Here is a 12,091-nt window from a genome sequence, read left to right as displayed (position 1 = left end):
GGAGGATCTGCCATGAGACAGAAACTATAGTGACCCCATAAGGGTCATCTTGCTGTCAACTTCAAATTACAACATCTCTACTCTTGGCTGACAGCCATGGCAGGCCCTGGGTAGTGCAGCTCTCTGTAGATGGAAGAGATGTGTTTCAAGGAAATGCAATATAAAGTGAAATTTTATATATCAAGTCTCATCTTTCCATAAATTAAAGTTGTACAATGGGAGCAGGATTTTGTCAGGTCCTTTACATGGAGTATCCCTGAGACTTCTTACTAGCTTGTCTGCTTACGTGAGTTTCTAATGTGCACCATTTAACATGCAGTCTAACCCACAGGTTGTCTTTCCAGTATTCATTGTACTTTCTTCTCTGTAGCAACTAGATGATTGACCATTCCTCCTTCTTGAAACCTTCTTATCCTTTGACATTTATTACTTCACATTTGCAGAGTTCTCTTCTTTTATCTCCAGCTAGTTTCTTTGGCTGCCTCACCGCCCAGTGCCAGGAACACAGTGAACACTTGATAAGCATTTGTGAAGCTAATAAATGCATAGTACCTATTCCTTAAATATAGGTGTATTTTAGACCTATTTTCCTTCTTTACTAGCATGATCTTCTTTAATAACCACATTCACATTCAGCTCCAATTATAAGGTTTTTGTTTTGTTTTGTTTTGTTGTAGCTGTCTCTCAAGATGTAGCTCTAGGATGGACAGGTTGCCAGCATCACATATATTCCCAGTCCTCTCACTGATTTTTTTCCAATGACTAAACTCTGATACCTCAAAGGTAGTGAGTTCAGAAAGTGTATCTATTTATCCAGCAGAACTAGCCACACCCTGCTGGGCACTTTTTTCCAGTATGCCAAAGTGAGGATGAAGTCCTCCATCAGTTTCCACATGAGAACGACTGACTTGAGAAAGCAGAGGACTCAGTCAAGGAATATAAAAATTAATCTTCCAAATTCTCATTTCTACATCAAGTTGCCTCCTAAGAGATCTTAGACACCTCTGTTCAATATCTTTTCCATTTTGCAGCTGGAATGATCTGTTCCAAAGAGAAATCATGGTGTCACTCTCCACCATTTAAATGGCTTCTCCTACCTCTCAAAATAAGATTAGACCCCTTAGCATATGCCTACTAACCCCTGCACAAGCTGACTTTTGCCTTATTCTTTGATTAATTTCATAGACTTATCCCCACCTCCAATAACTGCAGCCACTCTGACCTACAGTCATGTCCTCCAAGAACCTGTGCATCTCCATATCTCTAGGTCTTTGATTATGGTGTCCCCTCTGCCTGAATCATTTAATCACCTTACTATTTAATTTGTATTCATTCTTCAGCTCTCAGCTCAGATATTACTTTTTTAGTCAATCTCTTCTGAGTTCCTAGAATGGATCAGGACTCCTCTAAATAACCACATGGCACTGAGTTCTCTTTCTTCATACTCCCTGCACACTGACTGAAATGGTGTGTTTTGTAGCTATTTCATCTGCTTCCCCTTATAGTCCAGGTGTTCTCCACCATCTCTCCCATGGTACACATTTTACACAGCATGTAGTAGGCATGCTATTAGTATATATGGTGTAGAATGAATGAATGAATGAGTGTTCTAGTACTTTACACTGTGTTTTCTTTTGTGGTTTCTATTAAGAAGCAGATCTCAGGTTATATAAAGGCAGCAGAGATAAAAGGGAATAACAGTAAAGTGCTTCTCAAAGATTTGGAAAAGAAAGATTTCCCTCAAAAGGTTTAAGCAGAGAAGCCTACACAATGAACCCAAGCAGAGAGACAGGAAATCAAGAAATACTTGCAAGGCTAGAATCCAGACCTAATCGAAAGCTTCCCTATTTTCAAAGAAGTGTGGCTACCTCAAAGGAAGCCAGTCATAAATGGACCAAGGAAAATGAAATTACACCAGGCAAACTCAAAATTCTAATTTCTAAGTACTCCCAGAGAAGTGGTACTTGATTAGGTTGACAGGTAAATCCAAATTATAAACAACTTCACCCCACTATCTCAAGTCCCATAACATCCTGCCTTGTATTGATGCCACCAAATAACCTATTAATAATGGCCTCACATAGAGCTTGTCATTAATTCCTTTGTTCGCTCATAAATGTGTTGAAAAATCTAATCTGTGTGTTAAGACTCAGAAAACAATACCCCAAAGTGAAAGCCATGGAAGCAGCCTCAGAAGCAAAGTTTCTGTCTGGCCTTCTCCTTGCCCTCCTTGTCTGTCAGTCCTCATTCTCCTCTGAGGTAAGCCATAGAAACTGGAATTCCTCTTCCTCAAGGTGGTCATAGATGATAGAACCCCAAAGACAGCCATAAAAACTAGAATTATCACTCAGATTTCCCCACCTTTCTAACAGCTATGCATAAAGAAAGTAGCCCCTCACTTCAGAGGGGTCCTACCCCACACCTGGGAGGATGAAATGCTACAACTGAGGAACCAAGAAAATCTGAACAGACAGGCCTTGCTGAGCTTCCCCTCTGTCTATTATTATTAGATCATACCCTAGTTTTTTTTGGGTTATAGTCTGCACAGCTGTTCCTGCTTCATAAAAATGGGTGTTCTCCCTAGGTCTTTGGATCTTAAGCTTTTCTCTCATTAATCTATCTTTTCTTACAGGGTTGTCAGCCATGATCCTTTGTGATGAGCAGGAAAGGGTTCACCCCCTTGCTATGGTCTGGATATGGGGTTCTCCTCCACGCAAACATTTATGTGTTAGAGACCTGGTTCCCAGTGTGGCAATGTTTAGACATGGAGGGACCTTTAAAAGGTGGCACCTAGTTGGGAACTGGTCAGATCATTGGCTGTATTGCCCTTGGAAGTGGTTAAGGCAGTTCTCCAAGGACCCTGACTTAATTTCCACAAAAGGGGTTTTTAATAAGAGTGGATCCTTTTATGGATCCTTCTCACTCTCTGGAGTTCTATAGCTGACTTTGTGCTTCTCCCTTTTACACACTATCCTACCATAAGTCATCTGCCATGATGTGACACAGCCAAGGAGGCCTTCACCAGAGCTGTGCAAATTCCAGCACCATGGTTGTTGACCTCCAGAACCATGAGATAAAGAAACCTCTTTTCTTTTTAAAATACCCAGCCTCAGACAAATCATTGCAGTAACAGAAACAGACTAATACACCCCTTTCTACCTATTCAGTCCCATTCCTTGAGGACCAAACTGGCCCCTCTCATCACAGAACTTATATTACAGTCTTGCAAGTGACACAGACAAATTAAAAGAGTAACTTACTATGTGTCAGGTCCTACAGTGGACTAATGATGTTAGCCTGTCTGCCTAAGCTCCTTATGTCAGAGAATTTCTCCTTTTTTCATTCTCTCTTCTGGTGATACAATCCATTGTCATAATCAGTCACCCTGCAACACCACCTTGGCCCTAGCCCCACCACAGAGGAGAATATGTGACTGAGGTAGGCCGCTCTTAAGTTTCCACTGACATATATAAAGTAAACTTGGATTGAAAGCACTGTCTTCTTTTGTATACTGCATTATATAGATATAGGTTTGGAGCAGCCAGTAGCCATCTTGCATATTCTGGGGAATAGGGTTCCAGATTTAACAAATAAAAATATAAGACACCATCATTCAATCAATCAACAAACACTCTTTAAGCACCTACTATGTGCCAGGTGCTATTCTAACACCTAAGGATTCATCAGTGAACCAAACAGATTAAAATGCATACCTTAGAGAGCTTATGTTATAGTAGGGGATAAATTAATATACAGGATTAATAGGTAAATATATATATTAAAGAAAGATACATGCAAGTGTATAAGATCACACAAGGAACTAGGATAGGCAGGCTCTAATGGGGGACAAGGTTGACGTCTTAGAGGAAGAGGTCAGGGGAGGTCTGGCTGAAAGTATGACATAACTCAGGGAGGTAAGGAAGCAGCCATGCTAATATGTGGGACAGGACAGCAGTCCAGGCAGAAGGAACAGCAAGCACAGAGGCTCTAAGCAGGAAGAATGCCCACAGAATTTGAGAGAATAGTGAGAGGCTACAGTGGCTGAGGAGAGCCAGTAAAGGAATGAACATAAGGAGACAATGTCCTGAGATAGCAGAGACCAGATCTCTTAGCCATCACCAGCCTTTGCAAAAACTGAGATTTTAACTCAAGTCCAGAAGGAAGGAAAAAGCATAGAAGGTTCACAGAGAAGAAAAGGATTTTGGTCTAATAAAATCATTCTGGCTTTTCTGAGATTCCAGGGCCGGGCAGAAGCAGAGACCAGCAAGAGATTCTGTTTTAAAGACTTAGGCTGCTTCCATTTCCATGCAATTTCCCTTCCCTCTCGCTTTCCCTCCCACCTCTTATCCCTGTTTAATGTTAATCTTCTTCTCATGCTCTTTGTCCCTACTCTGTTCTTAGTTACTCTCCTTATATCAAAGAAGACATTTGGCATTTGTTTTTTAGGGATTGGCTGGCTTCACTTAGCATAATCTGCTCTAATGCCATCCATTTCCCTCCAAATTCTATGATTTTGTCATTTTTTAATGCAGAGTAATACTCCATTGTGTATAGATGCCACATTTTTTTATCCATTCATCTATTGAAGGGCATCTAGGTTGGTTCCACAGTCTTGCTATTGTGAATTGTGCTGCTATGAACAGTAGAGGGGGTAGAGAGAGAAGAGGGGAGGGGAGGGGAGGGGAGGGGAGGGGAGGGGAGGGGGGGTAGTAGAGGATAGGAAAGGCAGCAGAATACAACAGACACTAGTATGGCAATATGTAAATCAATGGAAGTGTAACTGATGTGATTCTGCAATCTGTATACGGGGTAAAAATGGGAGTTCATAACCCACTTGAATCAAAATGTGAAATATGATATGTCAAGAACTATGTAATGTTTTGAACAACCAACAATAAAAAAAATATGAAAAAAAAAAAGACTTAGGCTGTTCTCTAATCGTTGCTCCGATCCTTAATTATGATATATTCACACTAAGTAAGTTCCACATGTCAGGATTGCAGTATTACTGTATACTTTTATATTTTTAAACTCATTAATTTTTTTTCTTTCCTTGTTACCATTTGACTTTGAAGCCCCCCAAACATAGTGAGATTGAGGAAATGGTAATGGAGATACTTGAACATCAATAAATGGTCCTTTCCCCAGGAGTCTATAAAACAAAAGGGAGATTTTAAACATCATCCTTGTTCCTTGAAGTTCTAAGTGAAAAAGCAACCCCTCTGCAGCCAGAGGAACTTAGTTACTAGTTCCTATGCAGGTGAATTATGGCCTAAGGAATAACAAAAAAAAAAAAAAAAAAATTACTAAATGACTTACATTGAAAGAAACAAGAAGGGAGGAAATATGCATAAGCTTAGGGAAAGGATTTTATAATGTACCTGAGCCGACTCAATGATAAATGTACATAATTAATCATAGACACCATTTTGGCAAATGATATTTTTAAATGATAGAGGCAATTATCTGTACAATTACATATGCACAGGAATGCATTATTTTCTGACTTTCAACAGGCAGCCTACTTTACGGAGTAGGTAAAGAAGAGACTTGCCTAATTTAGCACCCTAGTTTATCTAACAAGATAGTTAGAAGAGGTTCAGCAAAGGGATGAAGTAATGGTGCTTCTTGGTTCTACTCCTACTATTAGTGAAACAACTCAATTCCTTATTGTTTCACTTTGAACCATGTCATGTAGTTATATATTCTCTCTCTAAACTTCTCTTTGAAAGAATTTGAAATAATTTTGCATTAATTTTCCAAAACATGTTCAGGAAACAAGTTGAAAAAAGGGTAGAGACAAAGAATATTTGTTACTTTCTGTGAATAATCTTAAAGTGAAAGAAAAAAATGTCAGTAAGCAATGATCTTTCTTCTAACTTGATCGAATAAACTTTGTGTTTCTTCTTTTTTAAGCCTGTGTTCTTTTTTTTTTTTTTTTTTTTTATTTGCAAACTGTTTAATTGGGTAAAGGCAAGTCACCCTTTTCTTTTTTTTTTTTTTTTTGTTTTTTTTTTCAATCTACTAGCAGAAAGATATATTTATATAGTGTTACATGCAAGACATCATGCATATCTAATTCATTTTTAATAAGCTACTATACAATTGGAAAAAATTTGATTCCCATCTTTAAAGCTCCCAAACACTATAAAGTTTACTAATAAACTTGGAAAGATATGAGAAGGATTAAAATCACAGCTTCTTTTTTTTTTTTTTTTCCTCTTTTACATATTTATTATTATTTTTTTTTTCTGTGTTCTTATCTTGCAAAGGCAGTACGGCATGGTGAAAAGAGTTCAGTCTGAAATCAAACAAATGCAGTATCTGTTTCTGCAATTTACAATGATGCTCACCTACAGCAACATACTAAACATCATTAAGTGTCAATTTCTCTGTAGAAGTGAGGCTAATCATATCAATCTGGTACAATATGCTGGGAGCAGTACACAAGGTAATGTTTGTTAAGTGTCAGCTGGACTAAGGTCAGGGGATACAACATGTGTTCAATACTGTTCATACTATTAATGCTAAGCCCTCCCCCTAGCTGAAGTTCTTTAATATTTTATCCTTCTAAAACAAATCATAATGTAATCCACTATCACTTATTCATTCTGCCAATGTAAATTGCCTGCTGTGGTACATAGGAAATATCAGTATATAAATAAATATGCCATTTTAGATATAGGTAAGAAAAAGATGATTGTTCAAAAGAAAGACTTCAAGTGACTGGTGGGCAATTTTATATCTCTAACTCACATGGCCCAAAACTGTGTTGTCCAATACCATAGCTATTGGATACATGGGATTGTCGAGCCTCTGAAATATGACTATTTTAAGTTGAAGTGTGTTGAAAATGTAAAACACATGCCAGATTTTGAATTAACAAACAAACAAAAAAGACTGCAAAGTCTTTCATTAGGGATTTTGCTTATATTAATTACAAATTGAAATGATCGTATTTTATATATATTGAGTTAAAACATATTATTAAAATGAATTTCATCTCTTCCTTTTTATTTCTTTAATGTGTCTACTAAGATAATTAAGATTTTGTTTTTCACATTTTGGGGTACCATTGTTTCTGTTGGGGAGCTGTGGTCTGAATGTTTACAAGAAAGGAACAGAGGGAGGAAAAGAAAAAAGGAAGGAGGGAAAAAGAAAGGAAAGGAGGAAGGGGAAAAAAGAAAAAGAATCTTCAAGAATTATAAGATAAAGGGGCTGGGGTTGTGGCTCAGTGGTAGAGTGCTCACCTAGCAAGCACAAGGCACCGGGTTCCATCCTCAGCACCACATAAATGTAAAATAAAGATATTGTATCCACCTAAAAGCTTGAGAATAAATATTTAAAAAAAAAAGAATTATAAGATATAAACCTTAAAAGACCTTACCATAGAATACTAATTTCTATGGACACTATGAAAGGCAGAAAATCAGAGGCTGAGCTTCTGAGGTTGCTGCATGATGGCAGGTTCAAGGCAAATGCTCAGGTAATGCCAGCTGGTATTATTTCTTCATGAAATGATGCCCCCTCATATTTTAGGCACTGTAGGAGGTGCGAGGGTTACAATGGTGTACAATTCAGTCTAGGGAAGAGTACTCAATCTGAAAGAGGATATGAACAATAAAAAAAAATCATGCCACTTCTATTTTTGTCACATTACATTGTTCTTACGGACCTGAAAGATCTTATGTGCTAACTTTCTTTCTAAAAGTTTGTGCATATCTGCACTCTGACCCTTATTAGAATAAATAATTGTTTCTGTTCCATTATAGTGAAAATCAATATCAGCTGTACAATGAAAGGCAGTTTTCTTTTCTTGGGCCAAACTTCACTGACTCATACACTACAAAGGTGTTCAGTAATAAAAGTTAACTTAGAAGTACTCATCTGACATCTATTTCTGTATCATATGTATCTTTCTCACACAAAATCATTCCCTGAGTCCTTCTACAGTATTTCATGACAACTGGTGTGTGGCCCTCTAAGAAGTTATGTCTGTACATATACATGAGGGAGAGACCAAATATGTTTATTTTTGAGCAACCATAACATTCCTCCCTCCTCTTTCAGCTCCAGGCCACTGTGACTGAGAAGACTTGCTGCTTGGGCATTTCAGGATGACAGGTCTCCTATCCTGATAAGAATGTGAGCAGAGCAGCAGGATTTGCATCTTAAAGGAGACAGAATCCTGGTCCTGGAAACAGATCTCCAAAGAGGGTGGAGGGGGGAAGCAAAGTTTTACTGGAGCTAGAGTTAGGAATCAGGGTTTGTGGGGGTGGACGGAGAGATAGGTAATAGCAGTGACCATGGCAAGTTGTGTGAGAAGAGATTGAGACTAGAGATGACATTGAAATACTGAGATTCCAAGAGAAAAGAGAAAAAGCGGAAGGAGCAGAGACAAGAAGATTCCAGGAAGCCTTGCTGAGGGTTACATAATCCCTTGGTGATTTTCTGAGAGGATTCAAAATGCTTCTCATGAATATCCACTATCTATTGGCATGGGGTCATTTGACACTTTGGTTAGAGCTGTTCCTAGGAGTCCAGCTTCTTCCAGATGTGAGTGTTACTTCTCAGACAGACTCAATCTTGCAAGTGAAGATTTCCCCTGACATCTCTATAGTATAGCAGCAACCATGGCAGTTCCTTATAACCTAACCCTAGCAGATGCTCCACAAATACAAGTTGAATTAAAATCCTTGGGGTCTAGAGGTAGATTTGATGTCAAAATCTCTGAACACTAAATAGGTACAACAGCCAATTTAATAAATGTGTCTGTGTGGTTCTAGGTAGTGATAAAAAGCTAGCCAAAGCATTCTTAAATCTGTATGCCTGTGATGCAAAAGAGCTGTTACAGATCTGGTTTATAGGTTTTACTGGGTGGGAAAAAAAATCAGTTATCCTTGACTGGGGATACATATTCTCAGCTTAAATACAAAATTTCACTTTCCCACTTTCTCTTGCCCCAAAATTGTGGGAGGAAACTCCCTAGTTCCAGGGCTTACTATGTCAGCACAGGATAATAAAGGAGAAGAGAAAGGAAAAGGGCTCCTAGAGCCCAAGAGAAGATGCAGAGTGTTGGGTAGGCTGCATTTTGGAATCACCAGCCTGAATCACACCCCTTGTTTAGGCCCAACCCAGATAATTCAAACTGAATTCCTGGGTATGTTTTTCAAATGCCTGGGGGATCTAGATGCTTAGAGATGCTTAGAGATTTATTTGCTTAGATTCTTAGAAGCACTCCCCATGGTCCTAACCAATCTCAGCCTTCACTTTTTACATCATAATACAATTAATTGATTACAGCCCAGGCCTCAAGGCCTCTAAATCAATTAGTAGCCTGGGGCTGAGTCTACAGGAAGCTTCCTTACTTTGACCCTAACTAGGGAAACCTGATGGCCTGGTCTTCAGTGGCCAATCTCAAGTCAATGTTATCTTGGAAAAATCACTAACAACTTTTATTTACACCCTTAGAAGAATCCAGTTTTAACTGGTAAATTGCACGGTCTGTTTATATATAAACAAAGGTTAGCATAGTATTTTCCTGAGAAAATACTAGCTTAGCATAGTATTTTCCTGAGAATTCTTCCAGAAATGATTTAAATATTCTCTCACTCTTTTTCTTTTGCAAATGTCTTTCTTTTTTTCCTTTGCATCAAGTAAGACTTAATGCCTGCCATGCAACTGATTTCCTCACCTTTCTCCATCCCCTAAATTTTTTTTTCTCCTCATCTCATTCTAGAGTCAAGCAGAGACTGTAATTTAAAGATTTCCTCTTGTTTACCCTGCTATGAGGCAGGGGGAGGGGCTGGGGAAAGTGTCCTGAAGCTCTGTGGGGCCAGACCACCTGGGCTTTTCTCCAGTCCTTGTTTGACTTGAAAAATAGTCAAATACAGGGTTCAGAGGTAATGTGCTGTTGCCAATGCAGTAATCAGGAACTGACAACTGGAGAATGACCAATGAGGGGACCTCATATCAGGGTCTTCTAGATATGAGACCATATCACAGGCTGCCCACAAAGGAAGGAGGAGGAAGCCAGAAACTGCCTTCCTTGTTCTCTTCTGTCCCATCTCTCCGTAGCCTGCTGTTTCTCTTTGGCCTGGGCTCTCACCTTTCAATTCCAGTGGCTTGTTTCCTCAACCCTCAGCCTGCGTCCTAACTCCCCACATCACACCTTTGCCTTGTTCTGATGCTGCCTCTTGGGGTTCTCCCAGGATTCCATTTCTAATTGTGGGGATTGCTCAGGAATAAAGACCAGGACTAGGAGCCCACCATCTGGGTAAAGATGACATACAGGTTGTTAGTTCAATTCTAGAGTGCCTCTGACATGGTCATCAACGTAGTTTTCTTCATTTTCACTACCTGGTCTGCCCTCTTCTTACCAAAGTTCAGGTTCCTCTGGGGGATGACACTGGTAGGCAGACTGGAGCCTCGGCATCTGTTTTCACTTTTAAATGTGGCTCTCTCCTTGATCCCTTCCCTTCATTCAGTTGCAGATCACTCTCTCCCCTCTCAGCAGGCTTCCTGCCATCCTCCCAAATTGTCCCAGCCTTCCCTTCCCCCTGGGACTTGCTAAATTCTTTTAATTCTTGCCAAAGATTGGGTAATATTAGCCACCAACCACAGAACTCAACTGCAACCAAGTGGGGGTTGCAAACTCACATGACCAGAAGGGCACAGATGACAGGTGCCTGATGGTCTGGTTGGGAACCTGAGTAAGCTGGCATGCAACTAACTGCCTGTTTTTAAGTCTCCAGTCATTGTCCTCCTGCGGTAGACCATTGGCATGAGGGATGCTAGGACTGAATGCTAGATCTTTCCATTTACCAGAGAGCAATTTCAATTTTTATGAGCAATCTACTAATTTTTTTAAATATTGGCAACTAATTTAAAAGATTTAATTTTATCACGGTTAAACAAAACTGTCAGTGAGTATGTATGATCTGGTTCTTTGATTGCCAGTCTACAATGGCTTCTACAGTGTATTTACAAACTAGCTTTTACGCAATGGGATTTTAAGATTGAAAAATCATATCAGACAACAACATGAAGTCAAGTGGTGTGAAATTCTAAAAAAACACCCTGAAAAATCTATAGATGCTGGTGTTTATGCATGAAAACAACAGTAGCAACAACAGGAATTCTTATTAAGTAACAAAGAGCCACTTAAGGAAATCTGTTAATGAAAGAATATTTTAAGCATCCTATATAAGAGGTCCACTGTGAATTATTTTTGTGCCTAAATACTTCATTTTTTTCCTAAGCAAAAGCCTCTAATTGTCTTCCATTTTAAACTATCTTGGTCAGCAAGGCTATTAAGGAGGTAGTTAGAGGGGAAAATAATGACACTGTAAAAGTTGGCAGTGAAATCAGTTAATCTCTTATCCCTTGTGACAGTTTACATTATGAATGACAACTAAGGTTATCTATCTTGCAAATATTATAGCTTTATTTGTGAACAAGGTGATAGAAAAACACCACTTTCCACTATTACCAGGCATTATCTTGATATAAGAATCAGGATGTAATGCTTTAAGTCCAAGTATTTCAACATGAGATGGCACAAAGGACCAACTGACTAAAACTCAAGAGCAGTATTTTTCAACCTCAGAACTTTGACATTTTGGGTCAGATAACCCTTGGAAGTGACCCCATCCTGTCCTCTGTAAGCTATTTAGCAGCATCCCTGGCTTCTATTCATTAGATAGAAAGATACCATTGGTACCCTTCCCTGTCCATTTGTAACAACCAAAAGGCATCTCTAGGCATTGCCAAATATCTCCCTGGGGTCAAATTTGCTGTGGGCTTTGAGAACCATTGCTTCAGAGGAATTGTTGTGCATGTCAGTTAGGATTTTGAATCAAAAAAAAAAAAAAAAAAGTCTTAAAATGACTGTGCACACAAGAGGAGAGGTACTGGAGAAAATATCACCACTGATTTTCCAGGTCCTCAGGGGACTGTGGAGGTAAAACAAGATCAGTGAATGTATATCAACAAAAAAGTTGCTGTGGATGGCAGGAAGGGTAGCCCAGATACAAGCCCAGTCTTCTTGAAAATAATGCCTCAACAAGGAGGAACCAGTGGGGCAGGTTGG

Source organism: Spermophilus citellus (genome assembly GCF_964194105.1).
Source record: "Spermophilus citellus genome assembly, chromosome: 1".
Taxonomy (NCBI): Eukaryota; Metazoa; Chordata; class Mammalia; order Rodentia; family Sciuridae; genus Spermophilus; species Spermophilus citellus.
Note: the sequence above shows the minus strand (reverse complement) of the source record.